The 21526-nt window shown below is 45.1% G+C and overlaps 1 protein-coding gene and 2 pseudogenes across 2 annotated transcripts in view; all 3 read right to left on the bottom strand.

The window, feature by feature from the left end:
• NIM1K (NIM1 serine/threonine protein kinase) overlaps window positions 1-21526 on the bottom strand; it is a 66448-nt gene that overhangs the window by 26861 nt on the left and 18061 nt on the right. The window contains exon 2 of one of the 2 annotated variants that reach the window (XM_075540994.1): window positions 4548-4745. The exons of the other annotated variant lie outside the window; for it this stretch is intronic. The gene's annotated coding sequence lies outside the window, so the exon portion shown is untranslated. The remainder of the gene's footprint in view (window positions 1-4547; window positions 4746-21526) is intronic. 2 annotated transcript variants of the gene reach the window in all.
• Window positions 12052-13211, bottom strand: LOC142440767 (DNA/RNA-binding protein KIN17 pseudogene; annotated as a pseudogene).
• LOC142440766 (large ribosomal subunit protein eL13 pseudogene) lies at window positions 18937-19669 on the bottom strand (annotated as a pseudogene).

Here is a 21526-nt window from a genome sequence, read left to right as displayed (position 1 = left end):
CCCATTAAATGGTTGCTTGATTAACTTCAAGCCTTTAAGACCCCAGATGCTCTATCTTCTAATAGCCAGGCACCATCAGTCAGGCACCCAGTTTGACTTCAGTGATCACGTCTGGAGAGACTGTAAAAATTTTTTGGTGGTAGAAAGCCTTGTCTTTTTTCCACAGAGAGGCCTATAGTTTTGAAATGCTGACCTTGTGGTTAGCAGCCCAAGGCATAACTACCACACCATCATGGCTCCTTTTGGACAGGCGCTCCATAGTAATGAAATGGGTTGAGAGCAGTGTCAAGTCCAGCACCATCAAGCAGTCTACGCTGATGGCCTCGCCTGGGAAGTTATGTTGGAAAATCAGAGTTTTAACGTCGTTAACGGGGACTGGAATGCAAGCCCTCTCGTTCCCCCTACCCCCACTCTTTGTGAAATCTCTCAATTGTTAAATTATTGAGCAAATATTTTAAAACACACTGTGTGGCCAAATGAAACGGATGCTAGGCTACTTTGAAGACTCTATTCTAGGTTTTATAGGAACACCATGGAAACCAAGGGTGTCCATAGTCAAATGTCAAGAGCCCTAGAGCGGGGCTGCGATCCACAACGTGGGAAGCTCAAAACCATCCGCTTCTCCGAGGTAGAAAGACAGGGCTTTCTCCTCCTGGGAACAGTTATAGTCTCAGAAACCCACAGGGGCAGTTCCATCTTGTCCTATGGGGTGGCTATGAGTGGGCACTGACTCGACCGCAGTGAGCTGGTTGGTTGGTTCTTGGACTACTGCTTATCACCCTCCTCTAGCTACAAACAGTGGTTGGTTGCCAACAAAAAAGTTAGCAGTTCAAGTCCTCCCAGAAGCACCTCGAAGAAAAGTATGGCGATCAGACTCTGAAAAATCCATCGGAAAGGTCACTGAGACCCCTATGGAGCACAGGTCTATTCTGACGCATAGGGTTACCATGCCCTCGTGACACGGAGATCTATTCTCTCTTCTTCTTTTGTTGTTGTTGTTGCTGCTGTTTTATTGGGTCAGAAGTTTTATTGTTTTAACAGTTTTACTGGCACTTCACATACCACACCATTCAACAGTTCAGTCATATCAAGATACGATGTCCTTTGCATCGTCCCTATATATGATTACATTCTCCCATGGAAGTCCTAGGTGGCAAAGACTGTTAAGAGGTAGGTATGAACCTAGAAGTTGGGGATTAAGACCCGGATAGGTGGCTGGGAAGAAAGACCTGGAAATTAACTACCCACAGGTCCCAGCTGTGACCCCTATGGGACAGTTCTACTCTGCACACACGGGTCACCACGAGGCACAGGGACTCAATGGTAACTGGTTTGGTTTGCCATAAAATTTTCTATAGTAAAAAAATTATAAAATCATGATAGCAACATAGGTTCAAATGTGCTTGATACAATTGGTGTATGGATTGTTAAAGAGCTGTAAAAGCCCCCAATAAAATGATTCATTTAAAATAAATAAGTAAAAATAAAGGAGAAAAATTATCATTTAAAAATAATCCTTGCCACTTGTTGGGAGCCGATAGCCATTAAGACCCTGGCCTCAGACACGTAGCAGAAACTTGGCCGCTTTCTAACAGCAAGGCTTTGTTTCCCGCCCAACTTCGCCCCCACATTCCAAACTACATGCTCAGTAGCATGAGCAGTTCCGATAACTGACCTTGTTGCCATTAGTCAAAGTACTGAGCACCTATTGAACTGCAGATATACCATATTAGGAACATCGTGAGAAGTTCACCCGGTAAGCCTTGATATGCATGCGGACGTCACCACGATGTCTTTGAGTACTGTTGCGTACCCTTTGTACCTTATTGGGAACATGTGGCTGATTGGTTGTTGTACTGTGCGGTTGTTACACAGTGTGCTTCATTGGATTATGTGCCTCCCACTTCCTTCTCTGTTGTGAATATATACCCAGAGTTTTGGCAAAATAAACGGGCTTGATCAGCATTTGTCTTGCCCCATGTCTCTGTTTCTTTTTCCCATCCAGGTTCGTTGCCCCTCCGGGTCACTGTGTGAGGGTCTCGCTGGACGAGACCCTAACAGCCACTGAATTGATTCCAGCTCACAGCAACCCTTTAGGACAGAGTATGCCTGCTCATAGGCTTTCCAAGGCTGTGGGGCTTTACAGAAGCAGACTGCCTCGTCTTTCTGCCTCGGAGCAGCTGCTGGGTTTGAATCAATAGCCTTCAGTTTAGCAGCCAAGCGCTTGACCCTTGTAATACCTTGATTTAAAAACTGCTTGTCTTGAGTTGAACATAATAGAATGACTGAATGATCGTGATAATGATCATGATCACCTGTAAGGTGAGGCCCTGCCACCCCTCTTAAGACATTAAAAAAACAACAAAAGCTCACTGACCCCTGGTGGTGTGTGGTTCTGCGTTAGATTGCTGACCAGGTGAAGCGGTTTGAAACCACCAGTTGCTCCCCGCCTCGGGTGAGAGCTGAGGCTTTTTGGAAACACACAGGGGGCTATTCTACCCTGTCCTCCGGGGTTATTCGGAGTCAGAATATACTGGATGGGGTGCATTCTTTTTCAAAGGCTGATTGAAATTCAGAAAGCTGCCCTAGAGTGTCCTGATGGTGAACCTCATGAGCAGGGAGACTGTGTATTGAAATACAGCAGAAATTCCAAGCTCAGGAGGAAGCCAGTGAGCGGAGTCTCACTAGGGAGATGACAGAAACTCAGTTCCCTTCCTATTGAGACAGTCACTTTATTTACATTTCATTTCTAAAACATAAATCTTCCCTTCTGCTCAGAGGGAGTCCGCTAACGAATGAGGAATGGATGACGATACAGAATGGGGCCATGCATTGAGTCACAAGCAGGTGGCGCTGGACAGAAAAGAAAACAAAACTGAACATTCTTCATCTTCTCAGAAATAACTAATTTAGGAAACAGTGCAGAAACACTCATGCCTATTTGCAGCTCGTGGCTTATTTTTAGGGGACTAAAAATATTTGCAAGTCAAAGCAGAAACTGCTCTTTTGCTGCCTGGTAATTTTCTTGCGCTCTCTTGGAGGACACATTCTAAGAACCAGTGCACAACACCGTCGTCGTGGTTGGTGGCGCCCTTCGGAAATACTAGGTGCCACCTGCTGCTTTCCGATGGAGCAGAACTGGACAAGGGCGCTCACGTCAGCAGGCTGGAGGAGGATGGGCACAGACGCGGACAACCGTGCTGCGGCAAGCGAACGCGAAACCTTCACTCGGAGCCTCCCACATCCCAACACAGACGACTAACTGTGAGCCTCTCCAAGCTGGGAACAAAAGACCTGCCAATGTGCATCTGAAAGGTCACAGCCCGAAAATTCCACGGAGCAGTCCTACTCTGTGACACACGGGTGGCCGGGAGCCGGACTCTATTTTATGGGTCCTGGTTCCAATACTTTGGGGTGATCCTTTCACACACTATGAGCCAGTGCTGAGAATGTTTACACAGTGCCCAGTGGCAGAGTAAGCGAGGGGTAGTCTGGCAGGGGACCAGGAAGAAGTTGTTACATAAACTAGCAAACAAATGTCAGTGAGCAATAGCAATCTGGACTAAAAGAGTAAAGATTTTGTTCAAAAGAGCTCCATGGGTATAAAAAATTAACATGGGAGAGAGGTAGCCTTTCAAACCACCTGACACAAGATCACGGATCCAATATCAGTGCTTGCAGGGGGCGCAGTCCTCTGCCTTGCCTCACATCCAAAGCACCAGAGTTTATTAAAACTGCAGAAGCCCTGAAGTTAAACAAGCCGCCATCTAGCTGAGAAGCAACAAAGTCCACATAGAAGAGGCGTACCAGCCTGTGCGATCATGAAGTGTCGATGGGATTGGGTATCAGGCATCAAAGACCCAGAACAAAAAATCATATCGATGTGAATGAAGGGGAGTGCGGAGTGGAGACCCAAAGCCCATCTGTAGACAATTGGACATCCCCTTACAGATGGGCCACAAGGAAAAGACCAGCCAGTCACGTTCAGAGCCTAGCACTGATGAAACATACAACTTTCCTCTAGTTCTTTAATGCTTCCTCCCACCACTATCATGACCCCAATTCTACCTTACAAATCCAGCTATAAAGAGCATGTACACAGGTACAGCTAAGAGCTGGCAGCACAGGGAATCCAAGACAGATAAACCCCTCTGGACCAATAATGAGAGTAGCAATACCAGGAGGGCAAGGTTAAGGTGCAGGGAGAAAGGGGGAACCGATCACAATGATCTACCTATAACCCTCTCCCTGGGGGATGGGCAATAAAAAAGTGGGTGAAGGGAGACATCAGTCAGTGTAAGACATGACAAAATAATAATAATTTATAAATTATGAAGGGTTTCTGAGGGAGAAAGGGAGGGAGGGAGGGAAAAATGAGGAGCTAATACCATGGACTCAAGTAGAAAGAAAATGTTTTGAGAACGATGATGACAACATATGTACAAATGTGCTTGACTCAATGGATGCATGTATGGATTGTGATAAGAGCTGTATGAGCCTCAATAAAATAATGTAAAAACAAACAACCACAGAATCCCCAGCCTTACCTCCAAAGATTTGGATTTCTTTGTCTGGAGTTGGGTTGTAGCAAATGTTTCTGCTTAAGTTTCCTGGTTGATTCCGACTTGAAAACCACTGTTCCTTAATACAGACACGTTAGTTGCCCCAATGGCCGCCCAACTGAAGACTGTTTCCGAGTCTCCCACTGAATTGGCTTTGGCCATGTATTTGAGATCTGGTCCCAGCTGTGAATGAAACCAGAAAACCAAACTCACTGCAATTGAGTTGATTCGGTTCATAGCCACCCTACAGGACAGGGTAGAACTGCCATGTGACTTTCCAAATCTAATGGGAGAGAAGCATGTCCACCCTCTCATCTTGCTGGCTGGTATTTGGTTGTATAAAGGGAAATAGACATCTCAGGCCCAGATAAAAGCTGAGTTATGAGGATGGCAGGGTCACAAAACAGAAGGAGCCTAGGTCCTGTCATTGCACAGCCATACTATCAGCCCTGGTACATTGGAGAAACAAATACACAGAAACTCATATGTAAAAGAGAGAGTTTTATATAAAGGGTAAGTGCACATCAAGAAAACATCCCAACCCAATGCTGCCCAAGCCCACAAGTCCAACATTAGCCTATATGTCCAACACCAATCCTCAAAGTCCTCCTCCAACTCACATAACACACTATGATGCTGACTGTAGGAAGAAAGCCAAATCAGCGCTGGCAGGGGTCTCCACAGGGCTGTTACAGCACCCAGGGCTGCATCGGGGCAGGTCCATGTGGCTTCTCCTCAAGGATGTCTTGCAGGAAGTGAGCCTTGCCAACTGAAGCAGGGAACTGGCTAAGACAGCTGCACCCTGGTCCAACAAAGCAAGAGACCTGAGAACTAGAAAGGTGAGGCGCACTGAGCCATTTATCTCTCTGCCCTTCAATTAATCCCACATGTGTTTATGGGCCAGGTTGGCACAATCAACTTTATCTCACTTGTAGACTATGATGTAACAGAAATAAGGTCTTATCTTCTTTAGGCATTTGTTTCTTTGATTTATATTACAGCAGCCTAATGTTTATACAAGGGGTGGGACGGGGTGAAGAGTGCCTGGGAGTCACATCTGACCTGTGACTACACGAAGGAGAAAAATCCAGCTTCACAGGAGCCCAAGGCCACTTACCACCAAGCAGAGGTCAGCGAGTCCTCTACTTCAGGTCTTCTTTACCCTCCTCTGACACCAACCTGTCCTTCTATGGTACTTCTATGGTACTCGCCTTCATTGCTGGCTTCATTGCTGACACACTATCACACAGACAGCCCTCATGATTATGAGGGTTTATGAAGGAAGTCACCACAAACCAGGATCATAAAACATTGATGATTCAGCATTGGTCCATCTCATGGAAGCAGACATCAACCAACAGCCCAGTCTCTTTCCGGTTTTCAGTCTCTCACCCATGTGGTAGCTTGGTGTCTGCCTTCATGCGTAGGCCAGGAAGCCCACCCACTGTTCCATCTCACTGTTTCTGAGGCCTGGTGCTGCTCTGTCTCATGGTCTCCTCTGCTCAGCTTTTGGTCTCACTTTGTCATGGCTTCTGCTGTCCCCGCCACTACAGGTGGGGATTTCAAATGTGCTCCACTGGTACCTCTTCTTCCTCAATGGTCTCTGGAATTCTCTCTCTCTCTCTCTCTCTCTCTCTCTCTCTCTCTCTCTCTCTCTCTCTCTCTCTCTCTCTCTCTCTCTGCTTCTCAGGTGGCTCTCTTATACCCAAAGGAATGGCCACCCAAACCGAACAATCCTCTTTATTAGTATTTCACACTCCCTGTTTACAAAGTCCCATCCACTCACTTGGTGGGAGTTACAGAGACATAGATAGAAAACCACATAAAGAAAAAAAATAAAAGAAAAAAAATAAAACCACATAAAGATATTTCACTTCATCACAGGGGGCTTTCATGTCTTATTTTTATATGCTGCTGTAGTGTGTGAGTATTTTAGACACAAATAAATATTTTTAGGAGCCCTGGTGGTAGTGTTTCGGCGCTGGTTCGAACAGTGGTTGGAACAGCCACTCCGTGGATGAAAGCTGAGGCATCTTTGTGTTTCTGTACAGAGCACAGCGTTGGAAATCCTGGGGACAGTTCTTCTCTGTCACACAGGGTTGCTGTGAGTTGTCATTGCCTGGAAGGCAACGGGTGTTTGTGTGCAAGATTACTTTGAGAGCAAGGATAACTAACAATGACAGAGGCTTCCGGTTTTGTCTTTCTGATATCTCCAAATACTTAAAATTATGCATGGTGTCGTGTGAGCTCTGGTGTCACTGTCAGGTAGCGTTGGAATGCCAACTGCAGAGTCTGGAGTTCAAAACAACAGCTGCTTCTTGGGAGAAAGGTGAGGCTGTCTGCTCCCATACAGATGGAACTTCCAACAAGGGGGCCATGAGAGTTTCTTTAAAAGTTACCGGTACAAGGGGGACAGAGGAGAGGAGGAAGTGAGGGGAAAAGAGGGGAAGCCAACAAACTCAGGGACCAGGGAACAACAAGAGACCTAGGAGGGCACAGAATGCCTGGTGGGGTTCCATCAAGTGCAATGTAGCCCAGAGGAAGTACAGAGAGTGGAATGAAGGTCGGACATGATAGCGGGGCAGGAGGAAACTAAAGGGAAAGAGCAGGGGTTCTCAACCTTCCTAATGCCATGACCCTTTAATACAGTTCCTTATGTTGTGGTGACCCCAACCATAAAATTATTCTAATTGCTACTTCATAACTGTCATTTTGTTAATGCTATGAATTGGGCGGCTCCTGTGAAAAGGTCATTCGACCTCCAAAGGGGTCACCACCCTCAGGTTGAGAACCGTTGAAATATAGGAAAGAACTAGGAGGCAAAACACACTTACAGTGTTATAAACATAGGCATGTACATATGTAAATATATTACTATATAATGATAGGGATATAGATCTATGTACATATATTTATAGGTTAAGTATTAAAGTAGCAGATGGACATTGGGTCACTACTCAAGTACTCCCTCAATGCAAGAACACTTTGTTCTAATAATCTGGCATTCTGTGATGCTCACCTTCCCGACACGATCACTGAAGACAAAATGGGTGTATAAGCAAATGTGGTGAAGAAAGCTGCTGGTGCCTGACTATTACAAAATATAGCATCTGAGGTCTTAAAGGCTTGAAGTTAAACAAACAGCCATCTAGCTGAGAAGCAAACAAAGCCCACATGGAAGAAGCACACAAGCATACCAACCCATGTGATCACAAGGTGTCAATGGGATCAGGTATCAGGCATCATAAGACCCAAAACAAACAACCATTTTGATACCAACAAGGGGCTTCAGAGTGAAAACCCAAAGTCCATCTGTGGACAATTGGACATCCCCTCACAGAATGGTCACAAGGAAAGGACAAACCAGCCAGGATGCAGTGTAGCACCAACGGAAAAAACAACATTCCTCCAATTGTTTAATGCTTCCTCCCCTTCCCTTCCCTCACCTCCACAATCATGACCCCTGTTCTATCTTACAAATTTGACTAGACCCGCATGTTCACTGCTACAAATACGAGCTCTCAACACACAGAATCCAGGATAAAGCCCTCAGGACCAATATTGAGAGCAGTGATACCATGAGGCTAGTGGGAAGATGGGAAAAGAAGGGGGAGAAAGAGAGAACCGATTGCAATGATTGACAAACAACACCACCACCCCTCCCAGGGGGATGAACAACAGAAACATGGGTGAAGGGAGACAGCGGATGGTGTAAAATATGAAAATAATTTATAAATTTCATCAAGGGTTCAGAGAAGCTGATACCAAGGGCTTAAGTAGAAAGAAAAATGTTTCTGGAAATGCTGATGGCAACAGATATACAAATGTGCTTGATGCAATTGATGTATGGCTTGTTATAAGAGCTGTCAGAGCCCCCAATAAAATGATTTATTTAAAATAAACAAATATTAAATTAAAATAAAAGCTACCGGTACATTACCCAAGTTTGAGAACCTCTGCTTTAGAAGGCAATGCCTCTAAATCAGAACCCCAAATGGGGTCATGGAGTGAGCACTGACGTAGAGCCAGGAGAGGAGGTTAGCATAGTGGCCTCTCCGCTGTCTGGAGGACGTTGAGGAGGGACTGTCCCCTGCCTGGGCTTCCGCTGCTTTACTGGCACGTGAGCACATTGACCCCTAAGGTGGATATGGATCGTTGTAGCTCTGACCTGGGGTCCTGGATTTAACAACAGTGGTTCCATTCTGGAACGTTGGTGCAGTTTTACTCTGTAACACCCGGGGCTGTGTTGAGTCAGAATCCATTTAAGGGTATAGGTTTGGTTTTTATGTTGACATGTATGGAGAGATGGATTTGCACAGAACAGGAGAAACGCTGGATGCTGACAGGAAGGAGGAAATGAGATGAAGGTGAAGGTGGGAAATTCAAGAAGTCTTCTCACAGTTTACCCTTATACTCTGTCTTGACGGTTTGCAATTACCACAGAAATTTTCTTTCTTTTGAGATCTGTAAGTAATGGTTATGTGTTGGGCTGCGATCTGCAAGGTCAGCAGTTCAAAACCACCAGTCACCATGCAGGAGAAAGACAGGGCTTTCTACTCCATAATGAGTTACAGTCTCAGAAACCCATGAATTTGATTTGTTTGTTTGTTTTGGGGGGTGGACCGCCATCTGGGAATGTGGCCTGTCTATAAATGTGATAAATCTCTGATGCTCTAAACAGGGGAGAAGGTTGGTCTAGTACAGCTCTCCAAAGCCTCAATTTTCCAGATTTTTGCATCCAGAAATAAGATAATGTAGAAAGACACACCATATAAGTCATGTGGTTGAAATAGTTGCATCGTTTACAATTTACTACAGCCTACATCCCCAGGTGGGATGGATACTTAAACACTGAGGGTGTAACGGGAGAACGGTCAACTGCTGGACACGGACTCCTATCCTGGGCCTGGAACAAGGGGCAGGAGTCAAAGAGCTAACAAAGAATATACCTGGCATGCACTCTGAATTCGCTTTTCTTCAAGTCAGGGCTTTGGGAACTCTGAAGACATCAGTGACTCCAGAATGCTGGAGAATATTCTTTTCCCAACTCAGTCTCCAGTGCTTCCGCACATTCAGGAGCAAACCCAGACATATGAAGCCTCGTTCCCACATGGGCAGAGTTGGGTCAATTATGCATGAAGTTGTGGGCTAGAGGTCCATTAGGTAACAGCCACCCCTTCTGGCACTGAGCCAGATGCAATATCCCAGCATGAGTAAGGGAACCCGGTCTCCCCTGCAGGGTGAACCACTAAAAAGAAAAAGATCAAGAGCTGGGAGCCAGAAAAGGGGCCCTGCTGGCCACTCCCCTCCTGAGCCAACGTGGTGTCCGGAGCCTCATGGGAGAGCTGTTCTGAAACTGTGGCTGTGTCAGAGGCCAGACCTGGCCCTGAGGCTTTTCAAAGTTTATTCTAACAGTTTTATTGACAGAGAGTCCACATAGCATACAATTCAATGTTTCAACATACTTTTTTTAATGGAGGAGACTTTATTCTCCTTATAATAAGCTTAGATGTCCAAGCAGAGACTTCAGAAAATGTTTCTCAGTTTTTCCCACCCGTGGGTGAAATCTGACATTACAGCCACATTGTTTTCTCGATAAAGGTGATCGCTTTGAGTCGGTGCATGTTCTTGGTTTTGCTTCTCTAGGATCGGGGAGTCTGGACATTGCTATCAGTAAAGAACCGACACTCACGGGAGTCAGCATCAAGAGTCTGACAGAGAATGGGTGACAGCCAAGGTGAGAACTGGCCATTCTCGCTGTGGCAAAGTGTTGAGGGAGGGCATGCCTGCTGGAAAATTCACTCAAAATCTTCCATGTTGCCTCTAGGATGGACAGCTCAACGTTGGAGATCAGATCTTGGCTGTAGATGAAGTAGTTGTTGGTTATCCATTCACGTTGCAAACCCAGATCTCCAGACTGTTGCTTCAGCAGCTGGCACAGCAAATGGAGAGAAACACAACAGCTCCCTGTCGCCCATGGACCCATCTTCTGGCTCCTCAGAACCAGAACCTTTCCGAGGTAGGGGCTGGGCCTCTCTAAGGCGCCTTTGTGCTCTGCAGAGCATCTCAGTCTTCAACGTACTTTTAGAAAAAGAATAGGGCAATCAGTACCATAACTCAGATTAGAACTTTTTTCTTCATTCTTGTACTCATTATTCATAGCTGCCCATTTCCCCTCGATCTTCCTTGCCATAACCCTAAGCAACGATTAAGTCAGTTACTGTCTTTATAGATTACCTATCCTAGATATCATATGAAGAAGAAAAAAATCACCCAAACAAAACAACAACAAAATTAAGAAGATAAATGTCTATGGGAAACCAAGCAAAAATATAAAAAAGAATAAATTAGGAGACCTGAGGCTTTCCTGGTGAGTTCTGGTTCTCACAGGTTTCACCAAAGGATTATGTACACCCAAAGAATTGAAAGTGGAATGTAAATAGATAATGGCACATCAGAGCATGTACCTGCATTCACTGCGGCACTATTTTCAATAGCCACAGAATGGAAACAGCCTACATGCCTATCAGTCAGTGGATGGATACACAAAAGGTGGTACACGATGTAGCATTACTCAGTCCCTAAGTGCCCTGGTACATTCTACAGCATGAAAGAACCTGGAACACATTATGCTGAGTGAAATATGTCAACAACAAAAGGACAGAAACCGTGTGCTACCACTTATATGAAATATCCAGAATAAGCAAATAGAGAGAGGCCAAAGTCTATTACTGGTTACCAGAGGTGACTGGGCTAGAGAAAGGAGACAATGCTTAGAGCACTACGTTTCTCTTCAGGGTGAGGGTGTGCTTTGGGAACGGGTAAGGATAATGCTTGCACAATGCGTTGAACACAGTGTCATACTTGAAGATTGCAAAATGCCAAATCTTTTGTTGCATATATATTTATGTATATTTGGGGGAGGGAGACTACAGCACACACACAAAGTCCGAAAAGGAATTTATTTTGGACTCTCAGATGAAGGCATTTTAAAATACCCATGGGGACAAGAAAAAATAAAATTGCAAAGATTAAAGGCAAGAACAGATGTTGGAAGTGTGCCTGCTAGGGAAGGGGCTCTGCCAGGAGTCAGGAATCCCAAAGCAATATGCAACCATTCCTCTAGGTGCCATTCCAGGCTTCGCCCTCTCCCTCACCCAATCTTGTTGATCTTTCCATTTTAATGCCACCTCCATTTTTTAAAACAATAATATCCTTTTCATTAATGATCACAAAATCAGCAAAAAATATTACAAAGGAACAAAACAAGGGAAAAGTTACAATTTGCCACTTCATAAGACAATTATAATTTTATATAAGCTTTATATAATTTTATATATGTTCAGCTAAACAACCACACAAAAGTATTTAAATATATCCATTTATTTTATTAAAAAAATAACAGCCGAACACAGTAGAGTTTCATAATGCCTTAGAGAACACACTTTGATCCTTTGCATTTTAATGTGTTGTTAACAAATTTTCAAACTCAGGCAAGTTTAGAAATGTCTTCCTATTGGATCCCTTCAACTCTGTATCCTTTGAAAGGGCCAATTGCAATAATTACAGTAGTTGCTGAAGTCTTCTGACTGATGCATCCAAGGGTGCCCTCGTTCCCTCTGTAGGGAACTACATGTGAAACTAGAATCTGTCTTCCCGGTGCTGCTATTACGGTTTCAAAAAGAGTCAAGTTTCCGCTGGTCTCCAGAATCAACCACCTTTATAACAGCGATGTAGCTCTCAATTACTTCCTTCACAACACCCTTATTATATCTTTCTCCAAGGTTTTTAGTTACAATTTTCACAACGATATCAGGCTGTGTAGCCAGGAGTCTGTGCGGCCAGCTCTTTTCTTTTCCTCTTCAATCTCCAGGATTTCATCAAGTGCACATTTCTTTTTCTTCTTTGCTTTTGACTGAGCTGAGTTCTGGGAAGGGTCTTTCCTTCCACCAAGGCTGAACTCCCCATTGCCTTCACCGCACTGGGCCCCAGGCAACTCCGTTTGGATGGTGTTGCTCCCGAACAACATGCTCCTTCATTCAAAAATGTGTAACAACACGCTTCATCGTTTTGCCGGCTTGGTTCTGTGAAACAGGGGTCTCCTCTTGCCCTTCCAGCCTCTTCGCACTTGTGCTTCAATTAATTTGACGTTTTTTTACCTTGAAGGTCAAGGTCTTGCTAGTTCCAATTGTCGGTGGGTTGTTTCTGGGTCCCTATCAACGTACGGAATATACCAACCGTTTGGTGTTTCATCTGCTTCGCACAAGCCTTCTCTGCCCAGCCACTCGGTGCTCAAGCAGTCGGGTTCCCGCTGAGCAGCATTCAAGTGGATGTGCTCTCGATGGCAGAGACATCCAGTCTGTACGAGGTTGTTGGGGTCTCTCTCCGTGCCAAAGCGTCTCCGGAGAAGTTCTAGACAGTAAGATTATAATTCCTCTGTAAAATGATCCATAAATTGCTGAGGGTCTTCTGAAGCCAGCAACAGTTGTTGCTGATGAGATTCGGACACACAGTGACACTGAAACCCATCCTCATCCCGGCACCGCTTCCAGCACACCTGGTAATGAGCGCCAACGTTCTAAGTCCCTTGGACTTGATCCTGTTGCCGATACCCTATACCCTGGGGGTAAGAAAATCTCATTTCCCCATCGCAGATGCTGCGGCGAACTTCTGAAGGTCAGCGCCCAGCCCACCGGAAGCGGAAGGAGCAGGCTGAGTGGGCGGAACAAACGCCGACTTGGCTGAGTGATGGAACCAGGTGGACACAGGACTCCCAAGGCTCACAGGTTTCCCTCTGCCACCTCAATTCTTTACCAATCCATCCCAGCCTCTCCTCACCGTGGGGCAGAGATGGATTTCACAGTCGGAAAAGATGTCCATGCGTAGGGCACCAGCAGGCCAGAGACAACCAAAAAAAAATGGAGAAAATAACTACCTCAAAATATTCTTCATACAGGGATCTACATATAACCTCCTCCCTGGGGAACGGACAACAGAGAAGTGGGTGAAGGGAGACGTCGGACAGTGCAAGATATGACAAAATAATAATTTATAAATTATCAGGGGTGCATGAGGGAGTGGGGAGTGGAGAGGGAGGGGGAAATGAGGAGCTGATGCCAGGGGCTTGGGTGGAGAGCAAATGTTTTGAGAATGATGAGGGAAACGAATGTACAAATGTGCTTTATACAATTGATGTACGTATGGATTGTGATACGAGTTGTATGAACCCCCAATAAAGTGATTTTAAAAAGAGAGAAAGAAACAAATGATCAAACTCTTAAAAAACAATCTTCATATTGGATCTTTTTAGTGCATCTAAATAATCATCACGAGAAGAATCAGAACTTATTTTTTAGACTCATTTTATGGGCAGGAACCCTGGTGGCGCAGTGGTTACAAGTTGGGCTACTAACTGCAAGGTCAGCGGTTTGAAACCACCAATAGCACCTCAGGAGAAAGACCGGGTTCTCGACTGCTGTGAAGGGTGAGAGTCTTGGAAATTCCCAAGGGCAGTTCTACCCTGTCCTAAAGGGTCACTCTGAGTAGGCTTCAACTCAATAGCAGTGAGTCTTAAGTTGGATTCGCTAGATCAGCTGTATGTATAGACACTATGTGTATAGGCTTATTGATTTTTATCAATTCCACTCAATGCCATCAAGCCCATCAGACTCAAAGAAAGTCTGTAGGACAAAGTAGAACTGGGTCTTTGGGTTTCTGAGACTATAAAGCTTTACTGGGGCAGAAAGCCTCACCTGTCTCCTTGGAGAAGCTGGTGGTTTTGAACTACTAGCCTGTGGCTAGCAGCCCAGTGAATAATCCATTATGCTACCAGTATTCCTCAAGTTTATATACCTCACTGCCATCTAGTCAATTCCAACTTGTAGCAACTCTATGGGACAGGGTAGACCTGCCCCTGTAGGTTTTAGAGATTGTAACTCTTTATGAGAGTAGAAAGCCTCATCTTTCTCCCATGGAGCCACTGGTAGTTTCAGATTGCTGACCTTGTGGTGATCTAGAGGTATACATATAATAGGAAGAGGAGAGATGGGGGAAATACATGTGGCAAGATGGGTGGATCCTAAATTCAGGATGGCAGCCTAACTTTGGACGTCACTGAGCCGGTTTGACCTGTTCTCTGGCTCAACTATAGAGACCATTATCAGTAGGGTGTAAACCCCACTATAGGAACCAAGCTAATGGTCACAAGCTTTTAGGGAGAAATAGCCCATTGTCCTTAACAGCCGGGAGTGGGCCCTATTTGTGGTGGGACCAGACAGTAGTCTGGCAACTGACTGCCTTCAGGGTGGTAACTTGACAATCATTTACCATTAGCTGCAAGCAGTGTCCTAAGTCTAACATATATTTGGGGGAGACAATTTGGGAGAAATCTTTCTGTTTCCCACACCATAATGACTAACGTTTACATACAGAGAAGCTTATACCAAGGATATGGCTCACACAGTTGAAGAGGTGGGCACGTTCCAAGTCCTTGGATCAGACATTAGGTTGGAGGCTTCTCCTGACCCAGATTCAGAGGCTGATGAACTCAAGATCGGCAGGTCAGATGTCAACAGGCTTCTGACTGCAGAGGACAATGGATCCAAAGCTGGTGTGTAAACTGTCAAGTTGCTGGTGACGCCCAGTGGTAGCAGGCAATATAGCAGGCTGCTGCCTCAAGTCCAAAGGGTCAGATGTCAAATAACAAGTCACTTGTAGGGTTCAGACCCAGCAAAAAGCAAGCAAGCTTTTCCACAATGTCCACTCTTGTTGGAAACAGGCCACACCTCCAAGAAGATCACATCATAGAGGATTACTGTATCTTTTTTTTCTTTAATCGTTTTATTAGGGGTTCATCTTATCACAATCCATACATACATCAATTATGTAAAGCACATTTGTACATTCATTGCCCTCATCATTCTCAAAACATTTGCTCTCCACTTAAGCCCCTGGCACCAGGTCCTCATTTTTCCCCTCCCTCCCCTCCCCCTCCCTCATGAGCCCTTGATAATTTGTAAATTATTATTTTGTCATATCTTGCCCTGTCCGATGTCTCCCTTCACCCACTTTTCTGATGTCTGTCCCCCAGGGAGGAGGTCACATGTAGATCCTTGTAATCGGTTCCCCCTTTCCAACCCACCCTCCCTCTATGCTCCCAGTATCGCCACTCAAACCACTGGTCCTGAAGGGATCATCTGTCCTGGATTCCCTGTGTTTCTGGTTCCTATCTGTACCAGTGTACAACCTCTGGTCTAGCCAGACTTGCAAGGTAGAATTGGGATCATGATAGTGGGGGTGGGGGCTAGGAATCATTTAGGAACTAGAGGAAAGTTGTATTTTTCATCATTGCTACATCCCACCCTGTCTGGCTCATCTCCTCCCTAAGACCCCTCTGCAAGATCCCTCTGCAAGGGGATCTCCAGTGGCTTACAAATGGGCTTTGGGTCTCCACTCTGCACTTCCCCCCTCATTCACTATGGTAAGATTTTTTGTTCTGATGATGCCTGATACCTGATCCCTTCAACACCTCGTGATTGCATAGGCTGGTGTGTTTCTTTCCATGTGGGCTTTGTTGCTTCTGAGCTAGATGGCCGCTTGTTCACCTTCAAGCCTTTAAGACCCCAGATGCTATATCCTTTGATAGCTGGGCACCATCAGCTTTCTTCACATTTGCTTATGCACCCATTTGTTTTCAGTGATTGTATCATGGAGGTGAGCACACAATGATACGATTTTTTTGTTCTTTGATGCCTGATAACTGATCCCTTCCACACCTCGTGATCACACAGGCTAGTGTGCTTCTTCCATGTGGGCCTTGTTGCTTCTGAGCTAGATGGCCGCTTGTTTACCTTCTAGCATTTAAGACTGGATTATTGTATCTTAACTGCCAAACCACTGAGAATCCTGGTGCAACCAAGTTGACACAAAACTTCAACTCTCACAGATACCTTTGCTTGAATTTTAATTGTATATGAGGAATGATGAGCAGTGATGTTCTTTAAGGGCCTGTAGCTGTTGTTAAGTGCTGTCAGGTCAGTTCCAACAAAACTGAATCATGCCTGGTCCTGCATCATCTTCATAATCCTCACAATGAAAACCAAACCAAACAAAAAATGCTCTTTGTGGGAAACTATTGTTGCAACCACTGTGTCAATCTATTTCATGAAGGGTCTTTTTTTAAATGGGATAAATTAATGAATAAATAAGTTTTAAAAGATTTTTTTTTCTTAGCACAAGCTTTATTTAAATTCTTTTCTCTTTTTCTCATCACAAGCACCTCGTGGTTGAAATCCTCCCTATGACTCCAAACCCAGCGTAAGTACTCTTCCTGACACCACAAGCAGAATTCAATTCCCCCTGCAGAATTTCCCTACTCCACTTTATTTTTCTCTGATACCTTCAAATCATGTCTGGTGAGTTTTTAAGAAGTAGGTCCTTGATCTGAATAAATTCAGGATCTGGGCTGCTAGTTCAAAGGAGGCTGAACTGACTTGAATTATATAGATATTTTAAAGGTAGTTGGAGCCCAGAAGACATAGACATAAACATTTCTCTCTTAAACACCCTTTTGGAAAACACACACTAAGTTCTAAGATGAAGAAGAGAAGGTAAAAAAATTAAGGAACAAACCTCTCCTATTTATTCTCAGTTGAAACAAGAGTGGGTTTCTTAAGAGCATCCCTAAGCAGGCTGGAAAATTTCTGAAAGGCTGTCGCTTGTGGAGACGTCCGTTGCTTTTGTGTAACATGCTGAGGTTCCCAATGAAGTACACTTTGAATGTGGTGTTGGCAGGGGAGGGGGTGGCATTCCGAGAAGGCTTCAGAATTGGAAACATTGGGATGTTTACTGGCGGCATTTACTCCAATCCATAGACAGTAAAAACAACCCGATTATGAATTCCCCTCAGAAGATGACCACACTAAGAGTCAAACCACCATCACCAAGCCTCCGTTTTCCTTCTCTGTTATTTTTAGGGTGCTATATAATTGTAACCTCCAGCAGAAGCTGCTTTATTCTACAGCATGAGAAATAGAGCCCTCATCTATTTCCAAGCCTGTCTCAATCCCGCCAGACGTTTCTGCAAATATACACACCCGGGCGTTTGCCTTTGCTCCTCTTTGCCTTCTTCTGTTGTCAACTCCCCAGGGGAGCCAACGCAACCCTGATGAGCAGGGGATTAAATGCTACCTCTTGGACACTGGAGGCATGGGAGGGCCAGAGCTCAAAGGCTTACTGTACAGAGCTTGAAAGAAAGTTCTGAGAACGAATCAAGGATTCCATGTGTCCCCGACATCTGACCCACCCATCACAAACACCTTTTCCTGTCCAGGTCGACTGACATAACCACTTTGCCTCAAGTGCACACTTGTCCATTTCCTTAGTTGACTTTCAAGACTCCCTGGAATGTCATCTTGGCGCTCCCTCCCTCCACTCCCCTGGAGAGTTTGTTGCTTGATCCTTAGCACCCGCACTCAGCTCTGCTCTTACTTGTTGATAGCACTTGTTAGTTCGTCTTGTAATTATGCTGGAACTTTCTAGACAGGACACTTGGGCTTATTTTATCTCTGTTTTCTCACTATAACCCCAGCATCTGGTGAAATCTAGGATACGGCAGACACCAAATAGATAAGTGTAAAAAAAAAGTCCTGCAAGCATGATACAGGAAAGGTGCCGAAACGTAAGCTACAACCCGATAGAACTTCTGTTTCAAAACAATTTTAGTGGGAGTTAATACAGATATCATGTCATTCCATAGTTCAATCACAGCAAGCAGCATTGCCCCATTGCTAGCACAATCACTTTCAAAACTTTCTCTTCCTTCTTGAACTCCTTGACATCAGCTTTTATCTTTTACCACCACCACTGCACCGCCCAGAAACCCTTCTCTGACTCGCTCTCTCTATAGGTTCATCAGTCCTGGGTTTCGTGTACTGAAAAACGGACAGATATTTAATAAAAATTCAAGAGGCTCACCCCCAGTGATTAGACACATCTGAGATAAATCCCAATGTGAAGAAATATATATATGTGTGTGTGTGTGTGTGTGTGTGTGTGTGTGTGTGTGTGTGTGTTAAAAAGCAGATCAGGCCTAACGTGCATCAGAAAGGGATCAACTGACAAGGTTTTAAGTGTTCAAGTCAGGTCTATCATTTCCACCTTCTGTAGTCACCTCTCAACGCACGCTGTTTCGTAACCAGTGTCCCCCATCCCTCTATTATGGATACAAGTGAAATCACCAGAGGCTCAAATCCGATGAAGTTCCCACAAATGTATCTTGGGCTCTCTGCAAACCAGATTCTCACAATTTAGGCTCTGATATTATTCCCTCCTTTGGCTTCAGATGACCAGATGCCGAGTTTTTCAGCACATTTTTTTGTGTGTGTGTGGGGAGAGTTTATTAAAGGCCCTGGCAACATTACTTCTTCTTCTCCACATCCTGCTCTGCAGCCTCCTTGGCCCTTTTCGCTCGGATACCAAAGAGCCGGGCGTTGGCACGGGCCATGCGGAGACTGGCGAAGGCCTTGAAGTCCTTCTCTTCTTGCGTGATAACCCGGGCTTTCTCCTTCTTGTAGACGTTTCGGATGAGCATCACAGGTCCAGTAAGCTGCGTGGCTAGTTTGAGTTCCTCCGCAGAGCTGTCTCCCTTCTTGGGGGCCGAGCGTTTCCGGGGGAAGAGGATGAGCTTGGAGCGGTACTCCTTCAGCCGCTGCACATTGGCCTGCAAGGACTCCGTGGACTTGTTCCGCCGCCTGGGGTCTACGGATGCCGATGGTGCGAGCCACCTTCTTGTGGATGCCGGCCACCCTCAGCTCTTCCAGGCTGAAGCCTCGGCCTGCACGGACTTTGGTGTGATAGCGCACCGTGGGGCAGCGCACGATGGGCCGGATGGGGCCGGACGCGGGCCGCGGGGCGATGCGGCGGGCTTTAGCTTGTCGTGCCTTGCGCCTGCGTATCTTCCGCGCCGGCTGGTTGAACCACGTGGACACACGCCGCTGCCAGTCCTTGTGGAAGTGGGGCTTCAGGATCATGCCATTCCGGCTGGGCGCCATGGTTGCCTACGGCCCTCCTCCAGGTGCAACGGGCAAGCGGAAAGAGAGCGCGCCCGCAGTGCACCTTGGCTGTAGGATTCAGCACATTTTTAATGCAGTTTTGTGGTAAAATTCGGTGCCTCAGCTGATACTTGGGTCGGCTTATACTGGAGTATATGCAGTATATGATTTACAATCCTTCAGTCACTGCTGTTGGCATGCTTCTTCCATGTGGACTTAGTTGACATCTCACTCAGATGGCTGCTTGTTTGAAAATAAGGCTTTAAGTCCCCAGACACTGTTTTATCTGATAGCCAGGCACATCTTATTTCTTCACCACACTTTGCTATAGCACTGCATCTTCTGGGAAGGACATAGGGAAATCGCCATTTTAGCATTTAAGCCAATTTAACAGAGAAAGTTTACTAAAAATCAGAAGTTTCCTAGATGCCAGTCACTGATCGACATGCTCTCACATTCCCAGTTCAATCATCATAACCGCCCCCTTAAGGCAGATACTACAGTCTCTACTACCGTGGCGAGATAAATAACAGCTAGTGAAATGGAGGAGTTTGCCCCAACTCAGAGATCTAGCTAGTGAATGGCTGGGCTGGCACAGAATCCAGGTCTATCCGATTGCACCTGATGTTTCCAGTTGGTATGCTCCAACCTCCCCCGGCCCCCCACCCACCAAATTCACTGTCATGGAGTCAATTCCAATTAATAGCCGCCCTCTGTGGGGTTTCTGCAGCTGTAAATCTTCATGGAGGCAGAAGGTCTCATCTTGCTCATCCAGCCAGGTTGATGGTTGCTAACAGCCACTCTACCACCGAGGCTCCCCTCTGCTTGGTACACACTGGCATGTAATGTTGAAGCCCATGTTCAGTTTAGGCATGCCATGAATCATCAATACTATAGTAGCAAGATCAAGAAGAAGAACCAGAGCTTCTTTTAAGTGATTTGTTATTTGAATACATCATAGAGCCCGATTCATATCAATGACAGCATAAATATAAAATGAGACAATTCTTTATTTCCAACTTTGTAATAGAAATATTACATCACTGTTGCAAGTATCCACATTGGCTGAATAAAATTCTGCAAAAAGGAAAACCCCCACACTCATGCTATCCTATGCCCTGGTGGCACAATGCTTAAGTGCTCAGATGCTAATCAGAGGATTTGCAGTTCAAACCCACCAGCTGCTTCACACCAGCAAAAAACGTGGTGATCTTCTCCCCTCATGAGAGCAGCCTAGGAAACTATGACAACATAAACAACGAAGGTCCAATATGGGTCATGATTGCAATCACTCTACTAAATGAGTTCAAATGGCTCAATTGTAGTTATAAATAAAATTTCAAAACTATGCTGCTACATATTTGATGGATTGATTTATATCCCCCCTTTAAAATGTGTGTCAAAGTGTCTGGGCCATGATTCTCAATATTATATAATTATCCTCTATTTTGTGATCTGATGTAATTATCCTGTGTGATATAAATCCTACCATAGATGATGTGATGATTATAATGAGGTAGGTTACAATCTATTGGACTAGGTTGTATTTTAAATCAATCCGTGATAGGTTTTATGTCAACCTGACTAAGTCAGCATCCTCTCATGATGTAATCTAATGTAACACAATCAATTCCACGATGACTTCTGGGAACAACCAAACAGTTTGGGGAGGATTAGAGCACAGTGCTACCACTTTAATTGGGTCACAGTTTTGATACAATTGAAAGGACGTTTCCTTGGGGGTGTGGTCCTATTTAAGCAGACTCTGAGAAGTCTTCTTCTTTCTTCTTGCTGAGTCTAGATCCTGAATCTGTCTCCTTGACCACAGGTTCATTGGACTTGAGTCAACTGATTCAGAGAGCCATCAGTGGCCTGACATTTTGCTTGCTGACCTGGTATTCATTCACTTCTGTC

This window comes from Tenrec ecaudatus, chromosome 2, assembly GCF_050624435.1.
Source record: "Tenrec ecaudatus isolate mTenEca1 chromosome 2, mTenEca1.hap1, whole genome shotgun sequence".
In the NCBI taxonomy this organism is placed as follows: domain Eukaryota; kingdom Metazoa; phylum Chordata; class Mammalia; order Afrosoricida; family Tenrecidae; genus Tenrec; species Tenrec ecaudatus.
Note: the sequence above shows the minus strand (reverse complement) of the source record. Positions and strands in the feature narration are given on the sequence as shown.